At 47.0% G+C, this 15,136-nt stretch overlaps 1 protein-coding gene across 2 annotated transcripts in view; it reads right to left on the reverse strand.

Moving 5' to 3' along the window:
* The window catches only part of MGAT5 (alpha-1,6-mannosylglycoprotein 6-beta-N-acetylglucosaminyltransferase), a 339,352-nt gene that overhangs the window by 309,129 nt on the left and 15,087 nt on the right, over positions 1 to 15,136 (reverse strand). The window lies entirely within an intron of this gene.

Consider the following 15,136-nt stretch of genomic DNA (forward strand, 5'->3'; position numbering starts at 1 on the left):
AGCTGCCTGACAGCCTTGCAGCTCCTCGGGGAGGATACGACAGTGCATTTGTCAGTGTGGCTTGCATTTCCAGACAAGCCCCACCCATGCCTTGGAAAAATGGTACGGATCTTGGAGAGGACTGGTACCCCACCATTTTGTTGGGTTAGATCAAGAGTCTGAGGGGTGTGTTGAGTGTTGCCTGACTTCAAATGCAAGGGTCATCCTACAGAGCCTGAGAATCAAAGCCACTGACTGAGGTCTGCGTCGACAGCACGACCAAACTGTGGAGCTGCGGGCCTACCTATCTTCCATGACGGGTCAGATGAGGGTCCTGCTGGGCTTCCCCTTTCCCAAGATGAGGCTTGTTTCTGCGCTCTGACTGGAATGTCTGGGGTCAGCATGGACAGCTCAAGTGTGGGGTCAGGTGGGCCTCCACAGGAGAGGCTATAGGGCAATATGGCGGCAGCGTAAGCACCAGTTCCTTAGGCCAATCAGTCAAAGCCCCGGTTACTTCAGTTCTGAAAGGGCCACATGGATTTCAGAGCTCTGTCTCTGACAGGCTCTGTCTTAAAAGGCTACAGAAAAGGGAAAAACTGTGCTTCTAAGGCTCTCCCTTGCATACCTGTCAGTTCCCCCCACATTCCTCTATCCCATAATCTTCTTCCTTATACTCACTTAATTACCTACCAGGGCTCTTCTAGGTTGAAACATTAACATGCGGTAAGTGAAAAAGGCTGTGTCTCTCTCTTATTTACAAAAGTACTGAATTGACTGCCGCTCGTGTTCTAAAGGGTTCCTGTATGTTTTCCCTGTAGGATAACCTTAAAAAGACAGCTACAGCCCTGCCCCTGACCTACTTGCTCCCCAAGAAGCTTCTGATGATGCAGGAAAGAGAAAGGGGTAGAACCTGAAGGAGAACCCCATCTCTCTGGGCCTCAACCCCCACTGCATTAAGCCCTGAGGACACTCCCTTCCCAAGGAGCCCTTCATACCAGTAATGTGCCACTCAGCACACGTGGAGAGAAGCGCCGTAGCCAGCTATAAGCAAACAGTCCTCGAGTGGCCTGTAAGACGCCAAGTGAGTGGCTTAATCACCCAGCAGGGTCTAGTATGCAATACATAAAACTCCTCAGAGACAGCAAGCCTATAAATGGAAAGCATTATCATTTGTAACAGGATTAATAATAACATAGGCCTGAAACAAACACACACCACTGGAATACTTTTCCGACCTCTATAGGGAGACCACTGAGTTCAACAGAGGCTTTTATTTCTCTGTTTTGCAACAAGACAGCATCTCCCATCATGTGACAGCAGGATTCCTCTCCAGGGAAATCGGTCCTTGTGCATCTGTCCTGTCCATGACAGGCTATGTGAAGTTCAGGGATAGAATGAATACACAAAATGAAACCAGAAAACACAGTCTGGAGAAGGTGCAGAGTAAGGTTACAATTCTGATTGGGGTGGGGGAGGGTAAAAGGCCAAATATCTGATCAAGCATCAGCACCTTTAAAAAGGCCCGAGGGGGTCCACGTCCCCCACTGAGGTGTTTCCTGAGCTGTTTCTTGAATCACCTGGGATGGTTGGCTGGCCCGGGACTCGGAGGGGACTCCGTGTGTTGAGACCGGGGTGGGGCACTGGCCTGTCTACCTTTTTAACAAGCTCTTTCAGTCCTTCTTACACAACTGATGCTCCAAACCCCTGCCCTATTAATGCACTGCTGATCTATAGCTGAAGTTCAAGAACAATTCCTCCTTTTTTTAGGGCTTTATTTGACAGAGAGAGCACAAGCCGGGGGAGCGGGAGGGAGAGGGAGAAGCAGGCTCCCCACTGAGTAGGGAATCCCACATGGGGCTCTATCCCAGAACCCCGGGATCACCACCTGAGCAGAAGGCAGACACTTAACCATCTGAGCCATACACACGCCCCAAATGATTCATATTTTTAAAACTAAGAGTCTCAATCACAACTGCCTATAACTTGGAGATAAAACACAGTTCACCATATTCATCAGCCAAGTCTCTGGCCCCAAATCTTTCAACAGATAGCACATTATTTAAAAAAATAAAGACACTGATTTTGCATTTACTTCTTTTCTTTTCCTTCACCGAAATCTCTTGGAAATAGCTATGATCTAAAAATGTCAACATCTGGGGGCGCCTGGGTGGCTCGTCGATTAAGCGGCTGCCTTCAGCTCATGTCATGATCCCAGGGTCCTGGGATGGAGCCCCACATCAGGTCCTTGCTCAGTGGGGAGTCTGCTTCTCCCTCTGCCTCTATTGGCTGCTCTGCCTACTTGGGTTCTGTCTCTGTCAAATAAATAAATAAGTAAAATCTTTAAAAATAAATAAAAATGTCAACATCTGGATACAGAAAGCAGAGCTTTCCCCGTGGAAGGGAGGTTCCTGCAAGGTTCACTTCCTCATGCTCTATCAGCCTGATACTTACACAAAATGCAGACACACTCCGACTTTGACTCCTTCCAAACCCAGGTCAGAAAAGGCACCGAGGCAACAGAATCAAAGGACACAGAACACAGAGGGATGGGGTGTAGATTTGGCAAGAGCCCAATTCACAGCAGCCTCAGATCCAGACTTGTAATACTTAGTCAGGGAGCCTCACAGAAAAACGACGATGGGGCTGAAACAGAAGGCATTCTGTCCTAGAACTCTGAACTGCTACCTCATTACCAGACCACACTGCCTATAGCATGCTGTCTCCGTATTTTGTAACTCCTGTAATTATCTTGTGAGAAGCATGATTGAGTCGTATTGTGTTTCTCTGTGTTAAAAAAAAAAAGTTCCATTCTCACATGTAAACATTTAAGATTCCCCATGGTGTTTCTAATATTACTAGGCATTTTCTCACTTTTTAAATCTATTGGCAGGCTCAGATTACGGGAGCAGCCCGAGGTAAGGCTCCTTCAGCACCAGTGTGACTTCCTAGCTACCAGAGAGAAGTCCTGGCAATCTCCAGGCATGGATCTCAGGAGGAATAAGAGAGGGAATTTCCAAATTAACATGCCCCTGACTGGACCTCCATGTCTTTAGTATACTGTCTGTCCCATGGCAACCACACACCGGGGGGCAATTTATGCAGAGTTTCTCGGCATGGACACCGAGAGAGCAACAGCGCAGAAATATATGATAGATCCCCAAGAGTTTGCTTTTTAGCTGGTGAAGTTCTTCCTCCTTCCTCACTCTGCCTCAATGGCCTTGTTGGTGCTTTTTTTTTTTTTTTAATTTTATTTACTTATTTGACAGTCAGAGAGCACAAGTAGGCAGAGAGTCAGGCAGAGAGAGACGGGGAAACAGGCTCCCCGCTGAGCAGAGACTCCTCCCCCAACTCGGGGCTCCATCCCAGGACCCTGGGATCAGGGCCCAAGCCAGAGGCGGAGGCCTTAACCCACTGAGCCACCCAGGCGCCCCTGTTGGTGCTCCTTTTTTTTTTTTTTTAATATTTTTTATTTATTTGACAGACAGAGATCACAAGTAGGCAGAGAGGCAGGCAGAGAGAGACGGGGAAACAGGCTCCCCGCTGAGCAGAGAGCCAGATGTGGGGCTCGATCCCAGGACCCTGAGATCATGACCTGAGCCGAAGGCAGAGGCTTAACCCGCTGAGCCACCCAGGCGCCCCGTTGGTGCTTTTTTTTTTTTTTTTTAAGATTTTATTTATCTATTTATTTGACAGCGAGAGAGAGAGAAGCAGGCTCCCTGCCAAGCAGAGAGCCCGATGTGGGACTCGATCCCAGGACCCCTGATATCATGACCCGAGCGGAAGGCAGCGGCTTAACCCACTGAGCCAACCAGGCGCCCCCTGTTGGTGCTCTTTTAAGAAAGAAGTCAACAAGCTGCCATCCGGAATCCTGGGAGGCACGGGGTAGGAAAGTTTCCCGGGGAACCATCTGAGTGCTCACTTCTATAGAAGGCACTCTACACAGTCTGGACACCTAACAGCCTCTGTGCTGGTTATCTGGTCATCGTCTCTCCACTCCCACCTACTCTCAGCCCTATTCTGTGCCTTGAGCGCTGACGGCTGTAGATTACATCAGCGGGCTCCACTGCCTGCTGGCTTTCCCACTGGGTCAGCTAACCAGAGGCCCAGTAGGGGACTGGAGAAAGCCGGAGAGAGGTCGGGGTGTTTCTTCCCAGCCCTCTCTCTCCTTGGGTGCCACATCTTTGGGCACCATTCTTAATTACAGCTCTTACTGGGCAGCCCCTTTCTAACTCTAGATCTCACTGGGCTCCCATTAACACTGTTTCCTCCTCTGGCCTCTCAGCCCTAGTGATGATACTGGTTTCCCACTGCTGTCAGTCCCTGGGTGCCTCACAGTACCTGTGGCCAACACCTCTGTGACTGCCCCTTTCGTTTGTCTTCATTCAAACCATCTAGGGTGAATTCTGTTTCCTGCCAATGGCTCTGATACTGGCTCTCATTTTAAACATAACTGCCTTTGCAAGTGAGATGACATGCAAAGATGTGGGTCAATAAGCATGCAGGGAACCTTTCTAAGAGTTTGTTAACCTGGTACATATACTAGGCCAAAAAGAGCTGATAAGGCTAATTCATCATCAGTGTGACCTTGAACCCAAATGCAAACCCAGCCAGAGGACGGCAATCCCGAAGTACAGGTATAGGGCCTTTGGACCGTCTGAAGCAGGTACACAGGGATTTTTTTTTTTCTTTTTTTCACTTACCCTTTTCTCTGCTGCCTGCATGCTAATAGGAAAAAGAACTCTGAGGCGCCCAAAGAACATTTCAAGCTCCTTTGGGGAATACAATCTGTAAGGAGGATAACAGTAATAGCCACCTGTCATCAACCTTGGACATATTTCACAAGAGCCCTGTGAGGAGGCAGTCTTTGTCTCTGTCTCCAACTGACAGATGAGCACACAGATTCAAAGAAGTTGACATGGATAAGCAATGTGCCCCGAGTCCGGCACCCCAGATGGGCTTGACCCCAATGTTCTTTCCTCTCCGCTGCACTAGCTCTTAAAAGAAGAAAATGAGGATTCACCGTCTCCAAATTGCTCCTGAACTGGGTCTACAGGGACCCGGCTCCCTAGTTTTAGGCAAATCAAAAAAAAAAAAAAAAAAAAAAACCAAAGAAAAAGAATTTTATTTTTTCTTTTTATTCGTTTATTTGTTTATTTACAGCATAACAGTGTTCATTGTTTTGGCATCACACCCAGTGCTCCATGCAGTACGTGCCCTCCCTATTAAAAAAAAAAAAAAAACAAAGAAAAAGAATTTTATTTTATTTTTTAAAGATTTTATCTATTTATTAGAGAGAGAGCGAGCAAGCACAGGGAATGGGGGGGCAGAGGGAGAGGGAGAAACAGATTCCTCATTGAGCAGGGAGCCCAATTCGGGGCTCAAACCCAGGACTCAGGGATCATAACCTAACCTTAGGCAGACACTTAACTGACCGAGATACCCAGGAGCCCCTGAAAGAGAATCTTAATCTCAAAGACCTACCAAGCTCAGAAACTGTAATGAAAGCACTCTATGATATAAGTGAAAAAAATGTATAAAGTATGTCTGTAGGGTAGAACACACACATACAATCCACTGTGGATGTGTGGGTCTATAATGACCGCTCCTGCACAAAAGTTGTTAGCAACAGTTATCTCTAGAAAGGTGGGAGAGCTCTGCTCTTCTGTACTGTTTGAATGTTCTACCATGAGCATGAAACTTAATTTCTTATTTAAAAAAATGAGGAAGGAAGGCAAGAGGGAAGTAGAATGGTTTATATGAACATACAGACCAATGGTTCTCAAACTCAGCTGCACACTGGTTCACCTGTAATTACTAAGGTCTCACCCCCAGAAGTTCAAATTTAATTGGTCTGGGCTATGGCCTGGACACTGGGAATCTGCAGGCGATTCTAATAGGCAGGCAGGGCTGAGAGACACTCCCTCAGTGCTAGTCTGTTAGGATAAAATTTAAAGCCCAGGAGGAAGATCTTCACTTTTTCTATGCCATGGACCACACTGGCAAACCTGTGCAGCCCCTGGACGTCTCCTTCAAATAATTTTCAAATGCATACAATAAAACTCAGAGAATTCCAAAGTAAATAAATTATACTTAGATTTATGGGGCACCTGGGTGGCTCAGTGGGTTAAGCTTCTGCCTTTGGCTCAGGTCATGATCTCAGGGTCCTGGGATCAAGCCCAGCATAGGGCTCTCTTCTCAGCAGGGAGCCTGCTTCCCCCTCTCTCCCTGTCTGCCTCTCTGCCTACTTATGATCTGTCAAATAAATAATTAAATCTTTAAAAAAATAAAATAAAAAATTATACTTAGATTTATGTATCATAGTATTTTTTTTAACGATTTATTTATTTGGTGGGGAGAGGGGTGGAGGGAGAGAATCTTTCATGCAGACTCCCTGCCGCCACCGCCTTAGAGAGCCTGGAGCCTGACTATGGGGCTCCATCCCACAACCCTAGCCAAAACCAAAGAGTCAGGCACTCAACGGACAGAGCCACCCAGGCGCCCCCACAGGATTTTTTAATTGTGATAGAAGAATGGGTGCTCTTTATCAAGACACCAAGTGACAAGATCTAAAAGTAGCTCTTTGATCTACCGTCATTTTGAAGTAGTGATGAGTGTAAATACTATTTGGGGATATCTGCAACCACGTGGACTTACTGGAGACAAAGTCGGGCTACTTCTAATACTACTTTGGTCTGTTGCCTATGTGCACCATGGAAGGAAATGCCGAATCCCAGTTAGCCTCATTGTGCATAAAGATGGAATGCTTTTCCCACTGAAGCTCCCAGATTTCTGGAAAAAGAGGGAGGAGGGGACATGTTATAAGCACACAGAGTTCCAGGAGCCGTTCGTCCCAACAGCAGCTCTATTATCAGGTGAAAAATCTCAAACAGGAGAGAAGGAAAAAAAAACAAATGGTAATTTCTGGTAGAGGCTCTTCCTTTTTTGGGGGGGTGGGTAACTCTGTCAGGTTCCTTCAAGCCATGAAAATTGTAGGTTTCCTAAAAGCGAACTAACTACACTATATATTTTAATTACAGCAATATTTTTCAAGTACCACTTCCTGTGAAAGGATCTCTGTTTCTTCCACTAAAAAGACTCAACTGTTTTTTCTTCCTCAAGACATCCATCACATGAATGCCAATATCTTGGGATTTAAAAAGGAGGTTTCTTGAAACTTTCTAAGTGTTTAATCAATTGGTTCCTTTTCATACAGTGCGACACTACCTGCATAGAACCAGAATGCTTTTTTTCTTTAACCTAAATTTAAAATACTATTTAAAATACCACGTACTGAGTGACCATTATACTTCAGGTACAGTGCTAGGCTCTCTTCAGGTACAGAGTTAGTTCTCATGCTCACAACCAAGCTGTACTCCTACCTCATCTCACTAATACAGAAATGTGATTAGGAATTGTAAAACAGAGCCTGATGTTATCACTCTCTGGGGGGGGGGGCTGGGGAACAGGGGGTAAACAAAGCCCCAAAGACATTAACATCTGTGTTGAAATTCCAGTTATACATGAAAAGGTAGTTATTTTTAACTAAACAATAAACTATTTTCCTGGTGTGGGGAGGGACCGTCACACCCACTTATCCTAGCAAGGGCCTGAGCTAAGTAGTTCACAGGCCTATTTTTCTTCACATATTTCTAAGGACTCCAGAATGACTTTTAGATTTTTTCCACTCTTCTTCCATTCATGAAGTATTAACAATACTCCGAATAAATGCAGGAGAGAAGCACAATGGGAACCAGTAAGTGGGCACGTGGCTGGCCAGCACCCAGAGGTGAGAGAGAGCCAGCTGTGGGGGCAGGCACCCAGCTCTCCCAGGGCCTGGCTACACAGTGTTGCTAACAGGCTGGGGAGGGTCTCCTGGACACCGACAAGGTCACTGTCTTCAAAGAGGAAGGTTTCTATTCCAAAATGACAAGAGGGCTTTTGAAATGACCCTATGCAAATGTTTTGATTCGAAATGTTCTCAAAACTCATTTCCTTTAACATCTGAAATGGGGTTGGGGTAGTGGGTTAGCATTATTTTGTTTTCTGCCCTCCTATGAAATCAGTTCCTCACGAAGGCATTTAATGAGGTGGGGGCAGGTTCATAATTAATGAGTCGTTTGGACATTAACCAAGCACCCTAACAGAAATTAGGATGTTGCCCTAAGCTCTCCTTAAAAGAGAATAAAGAGTTTGGGGAAAGGAACATAGCAGAGATCACGAAGAAAACTAGGGCTGACCAGCATCATGGACGCCTTTAAACCAGCCCAAGAGGAAGTCTCAGCCATGTGCCCCTTTGTTCTTTCTTATCTTTCTCTTCCATCAGGCTGGAAATCTATAAGAGGCGAGTCTAGGAGGAAACTGGAGGTGGGGGGGGGGGCAGGGAGGAGAAAAAAAACTGCCATTTATTGAGTCCTAGAAAGTTTAAGGGACTTTCACATGTATCATTAACTCCCTTCGTTTTCTCCAAAACCTATCAGCTAAATAATCACCTCTCCAATTACAAAATGAAACAGAGGTCAGAGAGGTTAAGCAACTTGCTCCGAAGTGTACAGCTCAGAACAGCCGAGTCAGAATTGAAAGCCAGGTCACCTTGGTCAAAGACCAAGCTTTTCCTCTCTACCCTGCCACCCTCACTCCTCTGAACTTGTGAGTTAACTGCAGCTCAAACTTCAAGGTTATGGTATCCCAGGTTCCTAAAAACAAACAAACAAACAAACAAACAAAAAGCTTCCCTAAGTCATAATCTCATGGGGAAAGGGGAGAATATTAGTGAATATCCAGGAAGTCAGAAGAAACGGGGAAAAAAAGTCCAATTTTCAAAAACAATAAAACAAAATACAGGGATCAGGGGTGGAAATGAATTCTAGAAACTAATGAAGTTAGCAGGTATTCAAGTTCTACGAGGAATATTCAGCAATAGTTTGCGGTCACTTAGAAAAGGCAGTCTAGAACAAAATGGGTTTGCAAAGAGCCAGTCACTCCAGGCAAACGTTATGCCCTTTCTGGTGGGTACCCTTAGCTGGTCAACCAGAAAATGGTGACAGAGACACAGGAGACACAAAGCTTCTGTTTCGGCAAGCCACATGACCTGTCTTTCATTATGACTTCACCCCCAAACACAGCTAGACAAGGGCCTGTTCAACTTCCCAAGCCAGAAGTCTTCACAAATACTTCGTTCACACATCCCATTAGTAAAAAAGGAGCATGTACCCCTAAGTTATGTTCATTTGTTTTAAAATAATAAACATGTATATATTACTGAAATATAAGTCCTTTTTTAAACTTTATTAACATATATTATTTGCTTCAGGTGTGCAAGTCTGTAAATCATCAGGCTTACATGAAACCCTTAACTTTAATGAAAAAAATAAGAGTAGAAGTTTTCACATTTTCTTCCCATATCCCAGGGGTTATCCTGAGTACCAAATTTTGGAAATGACTGCCCCGGGCTCACAACACAGTGGCCACCTGGAGCCCAGTAACCTTCACCTTCATTCCACCTGAGCCACGTCCCTGACATCTCGTCTACATCAACCGTCCCTGTCTCCACTCCCAACACTGCGGGCCTGCCCTCTATGCCCGAGAGTCCTGGGAGCACTTCATTCCATTTTCCTGGGCTCACAGGCTACCCCTCCCAGACTCCCCTATCTCCCTGAGTGATTTGCTTCCAAAGTCCCCTCTTTCCCCAAATCCTTGTCCTCCCCCACCGTCATCACGCAGCAGCAAAATTCTCAACAAACTGGATCTCCCAGAAGAGTCTCCTTTCCCTTCTGCATGCAAGCAGTTGGGCAGCACCAGAAAAAGTAGATGAAGACACAGAAACCGACCACAGGAGCAGTGTTACTGGTGACTTCAAGCTCTCCTCTTCCCTAGACCTCTAACATCAGAAACTCGGGCTTTTTCCTGTCCTCAATCGGCTCCATTTCCCTTCACCCCCAGCCTGCAATTCCAAACTTGGCACCCTCTCCCCGGTCTACTTCCAGGAGCCAGCCCGACCTGCTTCATCCATCCACTCCAACATTTACTGAACGTGCGCTCTGCGTCGGTGCCCTTCTGGTACTAGAGAGACAGGACTGGATCTCATGGCACGTGCATTCTAGGAAACAAACAAGGTCCGCCATTGGTAGGCGATGGAAGTAAAGCTGTTACAAAAAGGGCGGGGAGCGGGCAGGAGCCCGAAAATCCTGGTTGTCAGATGTTACCCGCTGCACTTCCTACCTCTCCCCTTTCCAACTTTTTTGTTTATTGAGAGGAAAATCATCTGTCATTGAATCAGTCCCTAAAGATGTAAAATTCAGTGGCATTTAGTACATTCACAATATTATGCAAGCTCACCTCTATCTAGTTCCAGAACATCATCACCTCAAAAAGAAGCCCCGGGTCCATCAAGAAGTTACTCCCCATTTCTCCCCCTCCACCCAGCTCCTGAAAGCCCCAAATCTGCCTTTGGCCTAGTGGGGGGTTACCTATCCCGGGTATGTCCTGTCAATGGATCACAGTCCCTGTCTATAATGACACCACCTCTGCTCCTTCCGATTCCCTCCCTCTGGCGACTGCTTCCCCCCTTACTCCTATTCCCCTTTACTTTCCCCCTCCACTCTCTCCACCCCACCACCTCAGTTCTCTTCCCTCCTCCTGCCCATAAAGCTCTGTCACCTGAAGCATTGGTCCTGAGACCCCAGTCTCTACCTTCAAAATCGCCTTCCTAGCTGGCTCTTTCTCTCCTTCTTTAATGCCTAAACCCACACTGACCCGGGTCCTTAGCCTCCTGGATTCAGGCCAGCTTCGCACTGCTGTGGAAGAACCCGAACAGCACAGCAGCAGCTTTATGATGCCTTAAATGCAACACGTCCAAAGTGAATGGTCCCCCTCCCGCCCCAGCCCTCTAGCCTCCTTTCCCCCACTGCCACTTCAGGTTCCCGTGACCACTTCCTAGGACCACTGCAGAAGCTTCTCCCCGGCCCTGATCTCATTCCTGTTCCTTCCACCCTTCACAGGGCAGCCAGAACACCCTATCTGAAATCCAAAGGTGCCCGTCACTCCCTCTCAGGAGCTCTCTCCGCAGTTCTCAGGAGCAAGCCCCATCGCCTCCCCAGAGCAAGGTTTCCTGACCTGGCCTCATCTCCAGCAGCCCTGCCTTGCCCTCTGTGTTCCGGGAGCAGCTGACCGCTGAGGCAACGCTCGAGTTACCCCACATAACCTCTCTGCTTGGCACGCCTTCCCCCCGATTCTCCCGAATTCTGCACATCTTCCCAGGCCCGGTTCAGATATCACCTGCCCGGAAGGTTTCCCTGATGCCCCAGGTTAGACTAGGCACCCTTCCTGCCTGACAGGGACCGCCATTAGGTGTTTATGGATCTGCCTTCCTCTTTAGACTATAAGCTCCCTGAAGACCCTATTTATCTCATCCACCCGTCTACCCACCTAGCCACCTATCCGTTCAGCAAAAATGCCCCAGAGCCTACACTGGGCCAGGCACGAGGAAGACAAGTGAACAAGGCGAACATGGTTGCTGCCTTCAAGCAGCTGACAGTCCGGCAATGGAAGTAACAAGACGGTGCGACAGCCCCTACACACACACACACACACACACACACACACACACACACACACCCCCTCACAAGCATGGCAAGGTGTGGGCTCTAGAGCCAGGCTCCCTGGGTTCCAATCCTAGTTACACTACTTGTTAGCTGTCCAACCTGGGGCAAATGACTGCACTTCTCTGTACCTCAGTTTCTTCATCTCCAAAACTTGGACAATCGAACCTACGTCACAGGGTTGTTGGGAGGATTAAAAGAGCTACAGATATAAATCAATGGGAAGTATCCATAACTCCCTGGCACATAATAAAAACACTGGTAAGAGGTAGCTTTCCTACGGCGCCTGGGGGGCTCAGTCGTTAAGGGTCTGCCTTCGGCTCAGGTCATGATCCTGGGGGCCTGTGATCGAGTCCCGCATCTGGCTCCCTGCTGAGCAAGGAGACTGCTTCTCCCTCTCCCTCTGCCTACAGCTCCCCCTGCTTGTGCTCTCTCTCTGTCAAAGAAATAAATAAAATGGGGAAAAAAAAAAAAAGAGACTTAGCTGTTCCTGCTAATATTGGAACAACAGAGTATTTATGACAGGTCCCTGCCCTAGATGAATGGTCAGGTGTTGTGTTCACCTCTGGACACCTACGCCTGACATATAATTCCTCAGGAGACTTGCCCACTTTGGCAGAAGAGACTGGGGCTCATGAAGCTAGTTAGTGGCAGGGAAAGCACAAGTCCCCAGACCCCTGACTTCCCAGCCGATATTTCCCGCCCCCTTCCAAGAAGACCCTTGTTACTCAGGCCAGCACAGCTGCTCCGCATCTGCCACGGTCTGTCCTTTTCCACAGCAGAAAGGCTGCCGCTTGCTACTTAGGCCCCGGCATTTATCCCCCCGCTTCCCCTTCTCATGTTTCTTTTCCAATCCTGTTTTCTTTTTCTGTCTTATAGCCTACGGTCCCTACAGTCTGGACGTTCGGAAGACTACCAGAGCTCGCTGCATTCTTCAGGGAGCAGCTTAACCAAATCACAGAAGCAGGTGCAAATCCCTGAGCCCACCCCAGCCACACCCCACCCCCAGCCCCCTCTTGGTCCCAGTGGTCACTCCTGATGGGGGAAAGCTTCGTCACCAGAAAGTTTCATTTTGCTCACTCAGAGACTGTTTATTTGGGTGCTCCAAGGTTCAGAAGGCAGAGCCCCAGGCACTGAGGTGTAGAAGGAAGGCCACATAACAGCTCTCCACTGAAAGCCCAATCCCAAATTTCCAACCAAACAACGTAACTCTCACCAATCCGCCTGCTTACTCTGGGTTGCCAGCAGTGCCTCTGAATGGCATGTCATTCTTCGGCGCTGCTGACTTGATGATGAATGGCAATCCAGCAGGACTGGTGTCCACGGTGTGGACGGGACTGCTGTTAGAAAACTTTGGCTTTTACACCTCCACGGGCCTCAAAGGCAGCAAAAGAACACGACACAGGGAACAAATAAATCCTGGAGAGCTGTGTGATGTTCTTTATTGCTTTCCATGGTTGGGCTGTAATACCGGTTATAAGTACCTTGGGCTTCATTTATCTTCGTGTCTGCACCTCTGCTGAGTGTGTTCACACGTGTGTGTCTGAGGCTCTCGGAGGCACGGAGGCTCCTTGTCACAAGCCAGAGTGTCCAACACTGGCTGGGCTGTCTATTCGGGTGCTGGGATTTCATTTTAACATCTCACGGTAATGATTATACTGCACAAATTGGCCTTGATAATAACAGTCGTGGACAGAGTGCTAACAACGCGGGTAGTAAATTTCATCTACACACCTTACTATTGAGAATCTACTCTATCACCCTGATCATAACAGCTACTGGCTAGGAAGACGTTTGCCCTGGATATGAGATTTTATGAGTCTCACTTTATCTTTCTTGTAAATGCTAAAGCGGACCGATTCTTTTCAACGAAAAATGGAAAACCACGTCCTAGGAAGAGAAAAACCATCTGCCTTCCCCGAAAAAAAACCCTTTCTATATTTTTATATAAAAGAACATCCCTCCTAGACATTTCTCTTGCCAAAGGGAACGTTTACCTAGCCTCAGAGGCATTTCTCTTTGGCTCTATACGTAGTGCAGAACGCATCTTCACAAGGTTATTCAATGGGTGCCTTTACCAATTCATCTGGAGATGAGATAGCCTGATCTAACACATCTAATGGAGAACAGAGAGGCTTTGGAAACAGAGACCCGAATTAAAGCCCCCATCTGCACCGTATTAGCAAGGGGACATTACGTACCATCGGAGCCTCTTCTCCCAGCATAATCATTACTAACATTCCCTTTTACTCTCAGAAGTGTTCAGGTTTGGGTGGTAAACTTATATGGGCCCCTTATGATTCTGTGAGTCGCTGCACACAAGACACTTAACTTCTCCAGACCTCGGTTTCACATGTGTTCAGTGAAGACAAGTGAATCTAATTTACAGGGCTGTCATCAGCATGAAATCAGACAATGTGCTCCAGGCCTGGTTCCCCAAAGTGTCCCGTACTCCCCTGAACATCAGCTACGTGCTCAAGAGGTCCACTTTCGGGGAAAAGCGTTACTCTGTACGTGAGGTCCTCACCTTTGAATTGTCAGTTTGAGGACCTGTATTTTCCACTTTTCATGGTTACGGGGTCTCTAGAATGGTAATGGGATCTCTCTGTGTCTAGCAGCTGCACCATTAACTTCCTTGTCCACCTGACCAGGAGACGAATTACCCACGGATATTTAAACTTTTATCCTCCAGAACTTCTGCATGCTGTTTGCTCTCTCCACACATCAACATTCATTCCACACCAAACTTCTATGAAAAACAGACCCAGTAAATGCAGCTCAGAATGGGGAAAAGAGGTAAGGGAGCCTTCAAACTGAGCAAAACCACCACCCCTCAGCCAATGAAGTTGGTGAATTTCCTGCTTTCTCAAGACTTTTCCTAAAAAAACACCTGGTCTTATGGATCCAATGACAGGACAGTTTCCTTGGTAAAAGGATCTGAGGTATCTCACTTCAAAAATCAGGCCAAATGATGGATCAAGAGGACATAATACAAAGTGAACTCAGTCAATCAGAGAAAGACAAATACCACATGACTTCACTCACATGTGAATTTAAGAAACAAACGAAGGGGGGCGCCTGGGTGGCTCAGTGGGTTAAAGCCTCTGCCTTTGGCTCAGGTTAGGATCCCAGGGTCCTAGGATCGAGCCCTGCATAGGGCTCTCTGCTCAGCAGGGAGCCTGCTTCCTCCTCTCTCTCTCTGCCTGCCTCTCTGCCTACTTGTGATCTCTGTCTGTCAAATAAATAAATAAAATCTTTAAAAAAAAAAGAAAAGAAAAGAAACAAACGAAGGAAAAAAAGAGACAAACCGAAGATCAGTCTCTATAGAGAGCAAACTGAGGGTCACCAGAGGGGAGGTAGGCGGGGGAGGGGTAAGATAGGTGATGGGGATTAAGAGTACGCTTAATAGTGGTGAGCACTGTGCAATGTACACAATTGTTGATTCACTGTATTGTATACCTGACACTAACAGTAAACACTGCATGTTAATTATATTGGAATTAAAATAAAAAAACAATAAACAGGCTATGGATTAAAAACTTACTTAAAGCTTATAAAAA

This window comes from Meles meles, chromosome 9, assembly GCF_922984935.1.
Source record: "Meles meles chromosome 9, mMelMel3.1 paternal haplotype, whole genome shotgun sequence".
NCBI classification, from domain to species: domain Eukaryota; kingdom Metazoa; phylum Chordata; class Mammalia; order Carnivora; family Mustelidae; genus Meles; species Meles meles.